Source organism: Ambystoma mexicanum, chromosome 9 (genome assembly GCF_040938575.1).
Source record: "Ambystoma mexicanum isolate Mex_15411 chromosome 9, UKY_AmexF1_1, whole genome shotgun sequence".
NCBI classification, from domain to species: domain Eukaryota; kingdom Metazoa; phylum Chordata; class Amphibia; order Caudata; family Ambystomatidae; genus Ambystoma; species Ambystoma mexicanum.
Genome location: NC_090931.1, coordinates 11,150,372 through 11,168,580, shown reverse-complemented (window position 1 = coordinate 11,168,580; position 18,209 = coordinate 11,150,372).

Sequence of the window (18,209 nt, the reverse complement as noted above, 5' to 3'; positions counted from 1 at the left end):
TCTCTACTCCTACATCCCACCCCAGAATGATCACTATCTCTACTCCTACATCCCACGCCAGAATGATCACTGTCTCTACTCCTACATCCCACGCCAGAAAAATCACTATCTCTACTCCTACATCCCACGCCAGAATGATCCCTGTCTCTACTCCTACATCCCACACCAGAAAGATCACTCTCTCTACTCTTACATCCCACGCCAGAATGATCACTGTCTCTATTCCTACATCCCACGCCAGAAAGATCACTATCTCTACTCCTACATCCCACGCGAGAATGATCACTGTCTCTACTCCTACATCCCACGCCAGAAAGATCACTCTCTCTACTCCTACATCCCACGCCAGAATGATCACTGTCTCTACTCCTACACCCCACGTCAGAAAGATCACTCTCTCTACTCCTACATCCCACGCCAGAATGATCACTATCTCTACTCCTACATCCCACGCCAGAAAGATCCCTCTCTCTACTCCTACATCCCACGCCAGAATGATCACTGTCTCTTCTCCTACATCCCACGCCAGAAAGATCACTCTCTCTACTCCTACATCCCATGCCAGAATGATCACTATCTCTACTCCTACATCCCACTCAGAAAGATCACTATCTCTACTCCTACACCCATGCCAGAATGGTCACTATCTCTGCTCCTACATCCCACGCCAGAATGATCACTATCTCTACTCCTACATCCCACGCCAGAAAGATCCCTCTCTCTACTCCTACATCCCACGCCAGAATGATCACTGTCTCTTCTCCTACATCCCACGCCAGAAAGATCACTCTCTCTACTCCTACATCCCACGCCAGAATGATCACTATCTCTACTCCTACATCCTACTCAGAAAGATCACTATCTCTACTCCTACATCACACACCAGAATGATCACTGTCTCTACTCCTACACCCCACGCCAGAAAGATCACTCTCTCTACTCCTACATCCCACGCCAGAATGATCAGTATCTCTACTCCTACACCCCACGCCAGAAAGATCCCTCTCTCTACTCCTACATCCCACGCCAGAATGATCACTGTCTCTTCTCCTACATCCCACGCCAGAATGTTCACTATCTCTACTCCTACATCCCACGCCAGAATGATCACTGTCTCTACTCCTACATCCCACGCCAGAATGATCAATGTCTCTACTCCTACATTCCACGCCAGAATGATCCCTGTTTCTACTCCTACATCCCACGCCAGAATGATCACTGTCTCTACTCCTACATCTCATGCCAGAATGATCAATGTCTCTACTCCTACATCCCACGCCAGAATGATCACTGTCTCTACTCCTACATCTCATGCCAGAATGATCAATGTCTCTACTCCTACATCCCACGCCAGAAAGATCACTTTCTCTACTCCTACATCCCACCCCAGAATGATCACTATCTCTACTCCTACATCCCACGCCAGAATGATCACTGTCTCTACTCCTACATCCCACGCCAGAAAAATCACTATCTCTACTCCTACATCCCACGCCAGAATGATCCCTGTCTCTACTCCTACATCCCACACCAGAAAGATCACTCTCTCTACTCTTACATCCCACGCCAGAATGATCACTGTCTCTATTCCTACATCCCACGCCAGAAAGATCACTATCTCTACTCCTACATCCCACGCGAGAATGATCACTGTCTCTACTCCTACATCCCACGCCAGAAAGATCACTCTCTCTACTCCTACATCCCACGCCAGAATGATCACTGTCTCTACTCCTACACCCCACGCCAGAAAGATCACTCTCTCTACTCCTACATCCCACGCCAGAATGATCACTATCTCTACTCCTACATCCCACGCCAGAAAGATCCCTCTCTCTACTCCTACATCCCACGCCAGAATGATCACTGTCTCTTCTCCTACATCCCACGCCAGAAAGATCACTCTCTCTACTCCTACATCCCACGCCAGAATGATCACTATCTCTACTCCTACATCCCACTCAGAAAGATCACTATCTCTACTCCTACACCCACGCCAGAATGGTCACTATCTCTGCTCCTACATCCCATGCCAGAATGATCACTATCTCTACTCCTACATCCCACGCCAGAAAGATCCCTCTCTCTACTCCTACATCCCACGCCAGAATGATCACTGTCTCTTCTCCTACATCCCACGCCAGAAAGATCACTCTCTCTACTCCTACATCCCACGCCAGAATGATCACTATCTCTACTCCTACATCCCACTCAGAAAGATCACTATCTCTACTCCTACATCACACACCAGAATGATCACTGTCTCTACTCCTACACCCCACGCCAGAAAGATCACTCTCTCTACTCCTACATCCCACGCCAGAATGATCACTATCTCTACTCCTACACCCCACGCCAGAAAGATCCCTCTCTCTACTCCTACATCCCACGCCAGAATGATCACTGTCTCTTCTCCTACATCCCACGCCAGAATGTTCACTATCTCTACTCCTACATCCCACGCCAGAATGACCACTATCTCTACTCCTACATCCCACACCAGAATGATCACTGGCTCTACTTGAAACATCCAACGCCAGAAAGATCGCTATCTCTACTCCAACATCACACGCCAGAAGGATCACTATCTCTACTCCTACATCCCACGCCAGAATGATCACTGTCTCTACTCCTACATCCCACGCCAGAAAGATCCCTCTCTCTACTCCTACATCCCACGCCAGAATGATCACTGTCTCTTCTCCTACATCCCACGCCAGAAAGATCACTCTCTCTACTCCTACATCCCACGCCAGAATGATCACTATCTCTACTCCTACATCCCACTCAGAAAGATCACTATCTCTACTCCTACATCACACACCAGAATGATCACTGTCTCTACTCCTACACCCCACGCCAGAAAGATCACTCTCTCTACTCCTACATCCCACGCCAGAATGATCACTATCTCTACTCCTACACCCCACGCCAGAAAGATCCCTCTCTCTACTCCTACATCCCACGCCAGAATGATCACTGTCTCTTCTCCTACATCCCACGCCAGAATGATCACTGTCTCTACTCCTACACCCACGCCAGAATGGTCACTATCTCTGCTCCTACATCCCACGCCAGAATGATCACTATCTCTACTCCTACATCCCACTCAGAAAGATCACTATCTCTACTCCTACACCCACGCCAGAATGGTCACTATCTCTGCTCCTACATCCCACGCCAGAATGATCACTATCTCTACTCCTACATCCCACTCAGAAAGATCACTATCTCTACTCCTACACCCACGCCAGAATGGTCACTATCTCTGCTCCTACATCCCACGCCAGAATGATCACTATCTCTACTCCTACATCCCACTCAGAAAGATCACTATCTCTACTCCTACACCCACGCCAGAATGGTCACTATCTCTGCTCCTACACCCCACGCCAGAAAGATCCCTATCTCTTCCGCACACATAGGCCTGTTTAGACAGGAATGACTGCATGTTGGCCTATGATCCATCGCAGAAATATTTCACAAAACGTTTCAGCGCCTACTCCTCCTATTTGCTCAGGCATTTCCTTATAGTGATCATGTCTTAATATTTGGGCGCACCCAGGATGAACATGACCACACCCTGATGAAAGTATACCAGCCGCTTCTCTCCACAAGTCTAACACTTCACATTGACAAGTTTGAAGTGTGCAAAGAAGATCTCAAACACTATGGCCGCATCTTTTCCAAGAATGGCATTGCCCCTGACCCAATAAAGGTACAAAGCATGCTCCATCTAACCCCACCAGCACGTGTCGCTGAACTGCAGACATTCTGGGCATAGCTGGGTATTGTCCCAGATGCATCCACTACTACGCTACCACAGCGGCCGCTTTACACTATCTGCTCAAATAGAATCTGCGTTCCAGTCGACTGCTCATTGCTAGATGTCATTTGATGCTATCAAAGATGCTATGACAAATCCCCCCACATGGCATACTTCACCCAATCATTCTGTACGGAAGTCATGGTTGACGCCAGCGTTGTTGGTTTAGAGGCTGCCCTGACACAGCAGGATAGCACAATGCTTTTGGTAGCTGAGAACTCTCAGGCGCTGAACTAGTGTATTCCCAACCCAAAAAAGAGAACCTCTCCACAGTATGCGGTGTACACATTTCCACACCTTCCTCATTGGGAAGCCCTTCGCATTGATGAAAGACCATGAGGCCCTCCTGTCCTTCTTTGGGAATCAGAGGGAAAGAATGCCGTGCCCCTTCAAGAGTACGTGGACCACATCATACACAGGCCGGTGAAAGATCTCAATCTGGTGGATTACGTCTCCAAAGATCCTATGCTACGTGACGTGCACACAGACACACAGACACAGCAAGCAAAGAATTTCTAAATTACATTGCAGCTAACACTATGCCACCAACAATTTCAGAACAAGACATAGCCACAGCGCCAAGACATGACCCCACAATTAAAGCCACAATCGCCTTTGCTAAGGACAACACATACCATGAAGGCATTACGACGCATAGCAACAGTCTGGGCTGACCCTTTCACTGTTTCTCAGGGGGATTACACTTGTTATACCCAACTCCGTGAGGAAGTCTATAATCCACATCGCTCAGGAAGGTCACTGGGAGTGGGGTGTGGTGAACACTAAAAGGCTTCTCAGGAACCAAATATGGTCGTCCAACATGGACAACATGGTGCACCACACGAGCGAGATATGGGGCATATCAAATAACATGGAAAGCCATTCCTCCATAAATCTCTGTACTTCCTAAAACTGTATTGCACACAGTACCTGTTTACTTTTATGGGCCCTGTTGTATCACGTAACCAGCGTGATGACGTTGCACGTCACGCAGGCAACAGAGAATATAGAGGCTGGCATTGCCCTCTTTTCGGCAGAGCAGAGCGGGGCCTGTGAAGTTAACACAACTGTGTCTGTCATCCTTTATGCGCAGCGCTGCGCCACGCGAGGCACGCTCACAAGCTCCATAACACCACATCCACAGAGTCTCAGATGGAGCCTCCAGGAGACAGCATGGGCGATGAAGACGAAGATGATTTCTTCACATTGGCCGTGCTCACATTCAGCGGCCGGGGAAATCATCAACCCAGGTGCTCAGTGACTATTCTGAATATCCCAGTCCACGTACTTCTCGACACTGGTGTCTCGGTCAACGTCATGGCCAATAAGCAATACCCGAGTCTACCCGGACCTCTGCCACTCCAAGGGACCAAGGCGCGCATATTCACCTTTGAGGGCAAGACCCCACTACCACTAGAAGGTGCCTTCATAGCCGCTGTCCAGCACCATGCTATCTCCATCCGGGCCCGGTTCTACGTGACCAAGGTAGCCACTGAAACCTTACTCAGCTGCGCCATGGCTGAGGCCTTAGGGCTCATTCAATTCGCCCATCACGTGTCCGTCGAAGACGCACAGATGCTGTTACAGGAATTCCAAGGCGTGTTCACAGGAATTGGGCAGATGGCAGGCGGTGGCATTGAAACACTGAAGCATGCCCTTTCACCTTCGTGGTAAAGTATAGAAGGAGATACCGAATCTAGTAAACCTCGATATCATCGAGCACATTGAAGGGCCCACCCCCTGGATGTCCCCGATCATCATTGTCCACAAACCTAAAAAGCCGGACAGCATCTGCATTTGCCTGGATATGCGACTGCCTAACAAGACAATAAAGAGAGAAAGGCATTTGACTTCCTTACTCAACGACATCATCATCAAACTGGAAGGCGGAACAGTCTTTTCCAAGCTGGACCCCCGCTCAGGATACCGTCAACTTCAGCTTCACCAAAACAGTTGGTACATCACGACGCATCACGACATTCACAACACATGTCGGCCACTACAGATATAAGAGCCTATACTTTGGTATCTTGTCAGCAGCTGGGGTGTTTCAGAACGCCATACATGGAGCCCTTGCAGGCTGTAACTCTGAATGTAAGCAGTGATATCTTGATACAGGCAAAGTCAGAGGGTGAACACCTAGAATGTCTGGAAAAGGTACTGTCGAGGATTTAGGCACTAGGGCTGACTCTTCATCACGAAAAGTGCGAATTTCTCTAGAGAAAGATTGGGTTTTTCAGCTTCATCTTTCAGGAAGAAACCTCTATCTGTCAGGCACTCTTGCTGCTTGCGGGGGGACCTCTGTCCCCTGCCTCTCCCATGTAAGTTCTTCAAAAGTGGCAACCTGCTCCATGGCGCCAAACTAAACTCTTGCTCTGCTATCAAGGACTCCTGTGACATCTGCCACCTCCTGGAACGCCTGGACCTTGATGTTCTTGCTCTTACTGAGACATGGTTTCAGGAGAGCTATGTGACGAGTTTTGACACACTTCTCCCTGAAGGCTACAAGATCCTCTCCGTGCCCAGGCCCAACAGGCCAGGAGGTGGAGTAGCGTTGATCTTTCCTGAGTGGATCCCTGTTTCCATTATTCCCACTCAGGTCTACTCCTTTGAAGGCCTGGTCTGCAGGCTCTCTCTCCCACCTGTCACCTCTCTTACTCTGGCCACCTTCTATTGGCCACCGGGCCCATCCACCCTCTTCCTCTTGGAATTGGCTGACCTGGCCTCTTCTCTCCTCTCTTCCTCTTCCCAACTCCTCCTGCTGGGGGATCTTAACATCCATCTTGACTCTACGGACTCCTCAGGACCTTTCTGCAACCTGTGACTCCATTTCTCTTTCCATTCTACCCTCGGGTCCAACACACACTGCTGGCCACACTTTGGATGCTTTCATCTCCACAGACATCCCACTCTCTATTCCTCTCACTACCTCACTCTCATATAGATAGGCAATATAGACTCTGCATCAGCTCCAAGAATAGAGTCTACATTCAAGCCTGCATCTCCGCGGCATCTAATAACATGGCTGAATTCTTCAAAGTCTGCAAGGAATTGGCCAACCCTACTGCAGCCGCATCCTCTACTACACCTACCCAGGCCCTTTGCTCGGCCCTGGCTGCACACGTCATCACCAAAATGCAGGGCATCCTGTCCTCTCTCTCTACTGCTCCATCTCCTGCACCAACATTTCTTGGGCCCACCTCGGCCGCCGTCACCCCTCCGCCTATTCTCTCCTCCCTCTCCCCTGTCACACCTGATGAGGTCTCTAGATAAGTCCGGTTTATGAAAGCCTCTTCCAAACAGGTAGACCCCTGCCCCTCTAAAACAATCAAGGGCAATATTGACACTCTCGCTCCAGCCTTGGCTGACCTCTGCAACCTCCCTTTCGCCATTGGAGTTTTTCCCTCTCCTCTCAAGCGCTCTCTAGTGCATTCTCTGCTCAAAAAACCTTCTTCCGACCAATCCATCCCGAACTCTATCACCCTTATCCTGGCCAAACTACTGGAGAAGTTGGTTATAACTCAACTTACCCTCCAAACTGAATCTGTTGGTTGTCTCCATGACCATTAGTCTGGCTTTAGAGCTCCAGAGGTGCAGAAACTGCTCTTCTGAACACCTGTGAAGACCTACTGTCAAATCTTGACTCCAACTCTCCCTCTGTCCTCCTTCTTCTTGACCTCTCTTCTGCTTTCAATACGGTAAACCGCAACATCCTGATCACATTCTCTGTAATACCCTGGGCATCACTGATCTCTGCCCTTTCTCTTCTCTACCGCTTTTCTTGTGGTGTCCTCCAGGGATCTAACCTTTGCTCATGGTTCTTCAATATCTACATGGCCCTCGGGATCTCTACCTTTACTTCTAACTTTCAGTGTTATGCGGATGACAACGCAGCTCTCTTTCAGTCCCCCTCGGCCTCCTCCTCCTCGCTCATTCCTGAATGTCTATCCGCAATTCAGTCTTGGTGCACTGCTAACGATCTCTGCCTGAATGCCAGTAAGATAGATCGTCCTCATGGGGACCCCTGCTCCTGCTTTCCCACTTTTCTCTCTGGCCGGCCTCCCTTAGCAATGCACCCTCACCTACCAATGAGGCAAAAAATCTTAGGGTCATCTTGGACTCCACTCTCTCCTTCTCTCCTCACATCTCAGACATCTCCCAAAAGTCCCACTACCAGCTGCACCTCCTCAGAAGTATTCCACCTTTCCTCACTCTCCCCCAGAGACTCACCACCTCCAGAGCCCTGGCTCTCTCTAGGCTGGACGACTGCAACAGCCTCTTTCCCAATCTTCCTGCTTCTACTCTCCGTCCTCTGCGACTCATCCAGAACAGGACTGCAAGACTTTTCCTCGGCCTCAAGCCCTGGGACCGCAACTCTCCACTGGCTCCCCGTAGCTGCAAGCATCAAGTTCAAGACCCTCTGCACAAGCCACAATTCTTTCTGGGGCCGGGGCCCGCACTATCTACAACGCTCTCTTCCCAAATACTCTCCCTCTAGAGTCCCCCACTCGTCCTCCAACTCTCTGAGGGGGAGCCACTGTCACAAACATAGATCTGGGGGTATAGCTTTATCCTCTGGAACAGCCTCCCTGCATCTCTCCGTCTTGAGCAGGAGCACCTTAAATTTTGGAAACTCCTCAAGACCTTTATTTATTTATTTGGATTTGTATAGCGCACTGCAGCCCAAAGGCATTGAGGCGCTGTGTAGAACTTAAGAAGGTTTGGTTAAGGGTTACAAAGATGCCGCCGAATGAGAGTAACTTGTTACAATGCAGGAAAAAATGGTTACAAGGTTGCGTAGATACAAGTACAGTGGTTGTGTAGGAACACAGAAACAGAGTACATGGGAGTAATCAGATGAAGAGGCTGGTTTTGATGGCCTTGCGAAAGGCAGAGTGAGACTCAATTTGTTTAATGTTCGGGGGTAAGGACTTCCAGAGTGAAGGGACAACCGCAGGGAAGCTGTTACACCATTTCAACGATGGCTAGTTAGGCGTAAATGGTCTCTGTGTGGAGCCGTATTACGAGAGAATTTCAAGATGGCCATGAATTACCATCATGAGCGTAGTAACAGACTAGTTGCTGCACGCTGCCGGCAGAGGCGATCAGCGGATCACATGACTTCACTTAAGGAACGAGGAACACCGCTTCGGTGCGTCGCTTCTGCTGTGTGTGACGCTCCGTAAGTTTGTGGGTAATACTTCCACTCTTGTTGGTACCTTAGTGATTTCAACCCTATTCTCTCTTTTATGATTGCATTTATTTCCATTTGTAGAAATTCGTCACATCCCTTTTTCCCTGTGGCTCGCCCTCTTCCCTCTTCTCCGGTTCGTAATCTCCCCTCCGATCTGTGCTCCCCATTCCAGCCACAAATCAGGAACGGGAAAACCACCCGTCGCGAGGAAGTGAGTTCCTTTCGCTATTTCAGACACTTAGCTCTCTCTCTCTCTCTCTTTATCCCCGTCACTGACTTTCTTTCACTTGCTAGGAACTCCCCGCTCTCCCTCGACCAGCATCACTTACCATTTCCCAGGATCAGTCGCCACGGAATACATAATCCTTGTCAAGTCTGTTTTCAGTAAGTGCTGATCCATTCCATAGGACTCTCTTCTTTAGACATTCCATACTTTCTGTTACTTACCTGTCCATTTCTTGTCCTGTAGGACTCTCACTACTTCCCTCCAGCATCCTCCACCCTGAGAAGAGCCTTTGATCCAGGAAAATATTGCCAGGACGTCCAGGGTTTTTCCCCCAGAGGGTTTCCCTGAGGTTCGTGTTTCTCTCTCACTGTTATCCTTGTTTCCCGTGAACGGGGGGAACAGGAGATTCCGGGAGATTCTTGCATTCTGCAGTTGTTGCTCCAGAAAGAATGCTGTCAGGTCAGGTTAGTGCCTATTACTTTATTGACAGTCCAATATATGCACATCTTTGTTACAATACTTCACTGTCAGTTGATCATAAAAGTTACTATTGTTACAGAAGCTGGAGCCACCTGCCCAAGCTTTTCAAGTTCTGGGAACAGACAGAAGGTTGGGGTAAAGAGTCCTGGATGGTGTGGGGTGGTGGGTTTAGAAATCCTTTGGGCAAGGTAGGGGGGGCCTGGCCATGGAAGCACTTGTGGGTAAGAGCGAGAGCCTTAAAGATGATTCTTTCTTTAACTGGGAGCCAGTGGACCTGTCTTCCGAGTTCTGAGATGTGTTCTCTGAGAGAAAGGCCTGTGGCAGCTCTTAGTGTATTGTTGTTTTGAACAATTTGAAGCTTTGCAACATTCTTACCAGATGTGCCTTCAAGCTAGATCTGATTATGGCTCTGGCGATGGGGAGGCAGTTTTGTTGGGAGAGGAAAGTTTAGAATGATATGCTGAAGAAGAGGCTATGGCGTTAACCTGTCTGTTCATGGACAGGTCAGGTTCCAGGTAGACGCCTAAGGTTTTAATCGTTGGAGAGACGGTGATGGCAATACTGTCAATGGTAAATGAGGAGTATTGGTTGTCCAGTTTGCTCAGTGTGGAGGGGGAGCCAACCAGCAGAAGCTTGGTTTTCTCACTGTTGAGACATAGCCAGTTTTCTGCCATCCAAGATTGGATTGTTGAGCAGATGGTGTCAAGCGTGTTCTGGTCAGACAGGTAGTCACCCGAAAGGGGGAATCAGTACCTGGGTGTCATCCGCATAGTTTGTATATGAGATACCCAGGGAGTCCAGGACTTTGAACAGTGGCCTAGTGAAGAGCAGGAAAATGGGGCTTATTTAGTTTGAAGTTGCTCCAGCAGGCGACTCCTCACAATCCCTTATAGAAGTCAAATGACGGAAAATAGTGATTGCACTATATTGTCATCAAAAGTCGCGGGTCATTGGATTTGGACGGATACTAAGCCCATACCGTCCACAAGGTAACAGAAAAAATACAGGAAACTCCAGGCAGGACTCAGCGCCAGTGTAAAAATGGATTGTTTAATGACACAATCTGTTGGTCATAGTTGTGTGCATACGACAGAAAAACGCCCTCTACTTGATAACGCGTTTCGGCTCCCACAAGCCTTTATCAAATCAGGGCTACATTAGTTATTACAACCAAATTATATACATAAATAAAGCAAACAGTACAATTGTCAAATGTATGGTTCAATTACAAGTGCAGCATATGCAAATTGAATATTTCCCAACATTTTGCACATTAACATTCGACAGAGAAACAAGGGTTGGTGAAGGGAAGGATTGAGTGGGTTGGGAAAAATACAAGAAAATGTCATCATGTAGACCAATAGCACAATAAAACAGAGGCAGAAAAAGCCGACAAAAACTAATAATACACCCAAAACAGCAATAAGTAAACATATCATGTTCAAATGACAATAGAAAGAATAACAGATAAAATTGTTTTGAAAGATCAAGGGACAAAAAGAAAAAACAAAAGAAGAAACCAATTAGTTGAATTTTTGCAAGGCGAATCATTAAATGTAATAATACATTTAAATCAGATTAAATACCTGGGGCTTACCCAATAACAGAATTATTAAATCCGTACGGCTGTTGTCTGAAAGACAATAATAGGGACAGATCCCAATGGTGGATAACCTGTAAACACAAAGATTGGACATTACCTAGATTAATTTTGTCTCATAGGTATTCCTACGTTAAAGCGCAACCATATTGTTGCATACATTTGAACATGATATGTCTACTTATTGCTGTTGTGGGTGTATTATTGGTTTTTTGTCGGCTTTTTCTGCCTCTGTTTTATTGTGCTATTGGTCTACATGATGACATTTTCTTGTATTTTTCCCAACCCACTCAATCCTTCCCTTCACCAACCCTTGTTTCTCTGTCGAATGTTAATGTGTGAAATGTTGGGAAATATTCAATTTGCATATGCTGCACGTGTAATTGAACCATACATTTGACAATTCTACTGTTTGCTTTATTAATGTGGGCCTAGTGAAGAGGTTGTAGAGGGTGGGGGCAGTGCAGGAGCCTTGCAGGAAGAGTCTGAGAAGATCTTTATTGCTCTGTCCTTCAAGAAGGAGGCACCTTCCTTCTCTCTTCCTCCTCTCTCTCCCTCTCCACTGCTAACCTCCTTTCCTTTCTCTCCACCCTCCATCTCCCCTCTAACACTGTTCAGTTTTTGCTGACTGGTTGTCTGGTTCACCTCCAGGCCCCCCCGCCAGTCTTTGCACTTGCCTCCAGGCTGCTGCACTTTGTTCAACATTACTGCACTTTCATCTTATGTCCTTAAGCATGGCAACCTCTCTGCACTTAACACAGGGCCTGCTGGACCGGACATTTTGTAACCCCCCTCCTCTCTGCACCTCTGTCTGTATGCATGCATGGCCTATATGTACTAAGTCCAGTTAGTCACCTGTCCTGCCCCCCACCAGCCCCCCCATCATTGCCCCCCTCCCGAGGTTGGTCTCAACTGTGCCATTTCATGCACTTGCATTAGCAGAAATGTCGCCTGGCCTAGTATGGCTAGTTTATCTATTTAGATCATTGGGAATCTTCAAGACCTAAGAATGATTACTGTATTCCCTTGTTCCCTTCCCGCCTTGAAGCGCTTTGAAGCATTTCACTTGTATATAAGTGCTATAAATATAAACAATAAATAAAGGAAGGATCCGGCTAAGGTCAGGGGCATCCAGGAGGCCAAAGCCCTTGAGTCTGTCTCAGAAGTCAGGAACTTTCTAGGGATGATCACCTACTGTGGCCGATTTATCGAAAACCTGACCACTCTATCCGAGCCCCTGAGAAACTTGACAAAGTAATCCACAGTGTGGAGATGGACAGCCCTGGAACAAAACCCTCTTGAAAACCTCAAAAAGACACTGTCAGATGAATGCATCGTAGCCTTCTTTGATCCACAAAAGGATACTGAGTCCATCATCGAAGCGGACCCCTTCCACCATGGTGCCATCCTCACACAGACAAAGACAGCTCCCTGTGCACCGTTGCATATGGCAGCTGGGCTCTCTCTCTGACCGAGCAGAGACATTCCCAGATTGAGAGTGAACCACAAACCTCTTTTGTCAATAATGACAGGTGGCTCAGCTAACCCACCACCACGCATTGAAAAATGGTTACTGGTGCGCCAAGTATATGACCTCAACCTCAAGTACCGGCCCAGGCAAAATAATACTGCGGATTACCTGTCTGGAAATCCAAAGAGACAAATACACCCCACCCCTCCGGGAAGATGCTGAGGCAGACGAAAACCTAAGACTAGTTGCTGAGAGCATGGTTCTCAAGTCGATGGACGTTGCCGAGTTCAAAGCTGCATCAAGACACGATGGGTGTTTCCGTATCCTGCGAGACACAATGGAGTCAGGTCAATGGAAATCAGCTCTCTAGGATCTAGGGACCAGAACCGAAGAAGCAAAGGTAACCCTGGACCAACTGTGGAACAAGTGCGGAAAGTGCAGAGTGAGCTAACATTCACAAATGACGGCCTCCACACAGAGAGACTCCCACTTCCTGGTCATGATAGACCAGTGGTCTTGCTACTCTGAAGTGGAGTTTGTCCCATCATTGTCCCTACAAGAAGTAATACCTGTGATGGAGAAGATATTTGCTACCCATGGGTTCCGTAAGACGGTATGCTCGGACAATGGGTCCCTGTTCCAAAGTGCTGGCCTCGAGGAATTTCTGACCACTAGAGGAATTGAGCACCGAGAAATCACACCTGCATGGCCACGGCACAAATGGGGAGGGGGAGCATTTAATTTTCGAATAGGGCATGGTCAGGGTGCATCTGAAAGAAGAGCGCTATTTCACTTCCGACTTGAATATAGAAGCACCCTGCATTGCTCCACAGGAGTGTCCCCTGCGGAAGCCCTGTTCCAGAGGTCCCCACACACCTTCTTCCCTGAGCTGGACGGGAGAGCTCCAGAAACAATAGACAATGAGAGCGTGCATGCACGGAGGGAGACAGCCCTCATGGACATGGAGAACGTGTGGCGAGGCCTGTGAGAACATGACCTAGTGGTAGGTGACACAGTATTGGTGAGAACTCGCTACCCCGCAGGAAAATCATCCCTCCCCAATGAGCTGTCCCCCCTTCAAAGTGGTCCGAATACAAGGGTCGCAAGTAACGGCTGCAGATGATAGCAGATTGGTGACCCGGAACTCCAGTTTCTTCCAGAGACTCTCAGATCCACCCCGGCTGAGCGCTGACTGGTACGGGTGTAGTGAGGACAACACAACCCGGCCCCCCAACCTGTGTGATACAGAGTACAACAGCTCGAGGGAGGCACACCCTGAAAGAACCATGCACCTAGCATCCAGGAGAAACGGGCCTCATGTGGAAGGCACCACAACTGCCGAACCAGAAAAAAGATACTCTGCCCGTGAACTAAGAAGGCCCCCAGTACACCTAAGGGACTACCATCCGAGCACCCGAACTTGGACAATCAGGGGAGCCCGAGGCCTCAGCGATTTACCTCATTCCCAGGGTAACTGTGAGTTGTCAGCACGTTGAATGTGTGCCCTCATAATTCGTTTTTCCTTGTTTGTTATGACATGTTTAAAAAGTCAAAGTTTGTTATAAAAATGGGGGGGAGTGTTGTATCACGTGACCAAGGTGATGACGTTGCACGTCACGCAGGCAACTGAGAATAAAGAGGCCGGCTTTGCACGCTTTTTGGCAGAGAGGAGCGGGGCCTGTGAAGTTAACACAACTGCATCTGTCATCCTTTATGCGCAACACTGCACCACGCGAGGCCCGCTCACCAAGCTCCTTAACTGCCCACACAAGAAGGGGCATACAGATGCATCCTCATAGATGAAACACCACGTTTACCCATAACAAGCATCAACAAACTACTTCAAAACGGTGTGACCTGCTGTGTGAAGCGTTCAGTGAATGGGCCATTCCTAAAATCATGAAATCTGCCTAACATCTGTTAGGCGGAAACCTGTGCAGTTCCCTCTGGGACCACTGCAAAAGATTTAGGACTACAGGCGTTGGCGGTGAACCCACTTGGTAGCAGTCTGCACCACACAGATTCACGTGGTAGCTGTGGCTGAGCAGTCAGACTTCTCTCAAGAAAAGTTGAGCAGTATGTGGAGTATACAAAATAGGGCAATTCTTCACAGCAAGACAAGCAAACACGCAACGAGGCTTAGTGTAAAGATATTAAGGTATTTATTTATAACAAAATGTCTATGAAAAACACTAAGGCAAATCACGGCAAACAAATCAAACACAATTACTCTACGGAGTAGATGATCAATCCCCCTAGCAATATCGACAACTCTAGGTTCTACTGGTACCACTTATTTTCAGACAGAGGTGTATACCTCAACCCAGATGACACTCGAATATTAGTTAGGACGGGAGAGAAAAAAAGATAGGCAGGTTACGAAATCAACACAGTTCGATCCTATCGGATAAAATGCAAGGCAGGAAGGCAAGAATCACAATAGATCGTAAAGTTCAGAGGCCAGGCCCACTCGGAGAGAGGCAAGGCGCGATGTCCCAAAAAGTCTCTAGTGGAGATGCATTCAAGTCTGTATTGCAAATTGTTATTGGTGGATTGAACCAGTTCAGAACAACGAATGAGAAAAGCTTGGAGGCGACCCAACGGAACGGAGAGGATTAAGACACCTCACTCGAACCGATCGAAAGGGAAGCCAGGCGGACACGGTACCTTGTTGTGGAGGGCAGCTCCGGCGGGGGCAGTTGTTCCTGGTGGTGGATGCACGTTGGTTCTTTGCCAAGAGTAGAGATGATCTCGTCGTCGAAGAAAATAAAGTCCGGTGCACCACCAGGGAAGAGACCAGCCGCGGAGTGCTCCGTCACAAGGCACCACCTTTTGGTCGCGGTTCAGGGGTAGTGGCTATCCGGTTGCCGAGGTGCTTCTGCACGGGCAATTCGACCACCGCGTCCTGAGGCGAATAAAAAGCAAAGGGGACTGGTTGTTCCCACCAGTCAGGGGAAGAGACTCTCCGGCAGGGAGATCTCCTCTGTCGTCGGGAAGTGGTGAGTCGGTTCGGCAGGGCACCACCGGAGGTGTCGTCGTGCAGGTCGGCTCAGCGTTACCCTCGTCGGATTCTTAGGTCCTGTGGCGACTTCTGAAGATCCAGTCCCAAAAGCCCTGCTTTTATGCAGAAAACCCCCATTCATTCAGCCTAGCTGTCAATCAACACATGCTAAGTGGTGAGCGGGAAGGCTCACCACCTGGGCCAATCACTCCAGAGTGCGACCGGGGTTGGCAAGGCAACTCGGTCCAGGGTGCCTAAACCCCCTCCCACACCCCTGTGGTAACCCAGACAGAATGGCACCACTTTGGAGGGTCTCTGTACAGAGGCCCGCCAAAAGTGGAACAAAGGGCTCAACCTTTGGTTTAGGAGTCACGGAGACGAACACAGACGCCATTTTACAAACCAAGTTCTGGCAGAAAATACCACTCGATAAACCTATTTAAGATAAGTAGATCGGTGGTACGTTAGAGATTAATGAGAAAAAGTATCAATCTCCAACAATGGGACGAGTCCCATAGGGTTATGCTCGGGGACGAACATAACAAGTAGTTTCCACTGCCACCAGCCAAAACTCGACGAGGGGGGACGGAACAGTGCCCCCTCGAGTAACAGATCCAGGAGTAATCGAATTACCCCTTCTAGTACGTCCACAATAAGATGGTTTGTACTAGTTCTGTTAGTAAATTTAGGTCTAGTAAAGCCAATGGTGACTTTATATTCCCGGGGAGACAGTAGTCAGTTCCTGGGTATGGAGTCTATGGTGGGGGACCCGCTAGGGCGCCCCCGTGTTACGGCACGTAGGGTGCGGTGTAACACACATAGAAAAACATATGAGACCCTATGGAGTAAAAGACCACATAGCCCATCGAACACATTGACATTTCAAAAGGAATGACACACATACATGTCCAAGAGTGGGAGAAAAGAGTCTCACTCTTGGCAGGATGGAAAAAACAAACTCCAGAAATCCAGCAAAGCTGCTGGGGGACTCACTAGGTTAGGAAATTCAGCCTAAACAGAGAATTCTCCCTAACAACATCCATGATGTTACACGAGCTACACACCACAGGATCACACACCTATGGCCCCAAGCCAATGGCATGGTAGAACGTCCCATAGCCGCGATCAAGAGGACTGCTCAAAGGGCACAGAGAGACTACATATCATTACAACAGGATAAATGCAGGGTGCTTAGACAATATCGTACAATGCCATACAAGTCCCCTGGAATGTCACCTGCGGAACTCATGATGCTCCGAGCCTTGGTGACACACACTCCCTGATTCACCTCTCCAGACATGCCAGGGAAAATGTCAGACAACAGAAAAGACCAAGAAGCACTTGGATAAACTGAGAAACGCACAAGAGCGTGAATTTCAGCAAGGTGATGAAGTACTGGTACAACAGCGGCACGTGCAGAAAAGCGGCTTGAAGTTTAGGACAGAAGCAATCCAGATTGGGTCATAGACAGAGGCAGAGGCATTGAGTGCGGCAGCATCGACAGTACCGACTAATAAAGAGGTACGCCGACGTTTATCTCGCTTCAGACCTCTCAGAAGGTCAAACGTCACCAACACAGAAGTGAGCTAGAACATGCTTAAGACCACTAACGCAGTCTGACGGGATAAGCCCTCATTACCGTGTTACTGGTATCCCACCGGTAATACCAGCGGGATACTGGCAACACTTCCTTACTGTTTCCTCCGTCCAATATCCCGGTGTTACCGAGATATTACAGGTGGCAGAGACGCCGGTAAGTTCCCACTGCATGGAGTCGCGGAGGAACACATAGGATGGGATGGGATTGCCCCAATCACCGGCACCAGTAATGTGCCTGAAAGAGTCGAGAACTAAGAATTCATTAACAATGAAGAGATGGTTCAGGGACGCCTACAAGATGCTGCCCTGAGAGGAAACCCCGACGGATAGAAATAGAAAGATGCGAGGGGAGAAGATGTCCTCTCTGGGACTCCGTAGGCATGAGCGACAGGAAGGTAAGGGCTAGCAAAGGCGTGGCCAGTTCGGAAAGAGAATAAAGAGCTGGAGATCACCCCTGTCCCTGCTCTATGTAATTATTACCATCCACTGTCCCCAGCACAGAGACGCTCTGTCATGCAAATAAACATTCATATTCTGTGCCCGCGTCCTACGGGTCCAGGCTTTCCAGGCCCTGCTGCCAGAACTTCAGGAGACAAAAGGACACGCGCCCGCTTCTTATCATTACACATCGCTGCTCGCTTTACAACCAAAGACCGCAAACCAGAGGGAAATGGAGAAAATAGCGTTACCTTGTTCGGGGTTTGAAGAGTGTATACGCAATGGCAGCAATGTCGGAGTGCCAAGGCGCGTTGGGCCTTGTTGCTGCTCGTGTGCACCCATCATTTACTTGAAAAGAAAGACTGCCAACACGT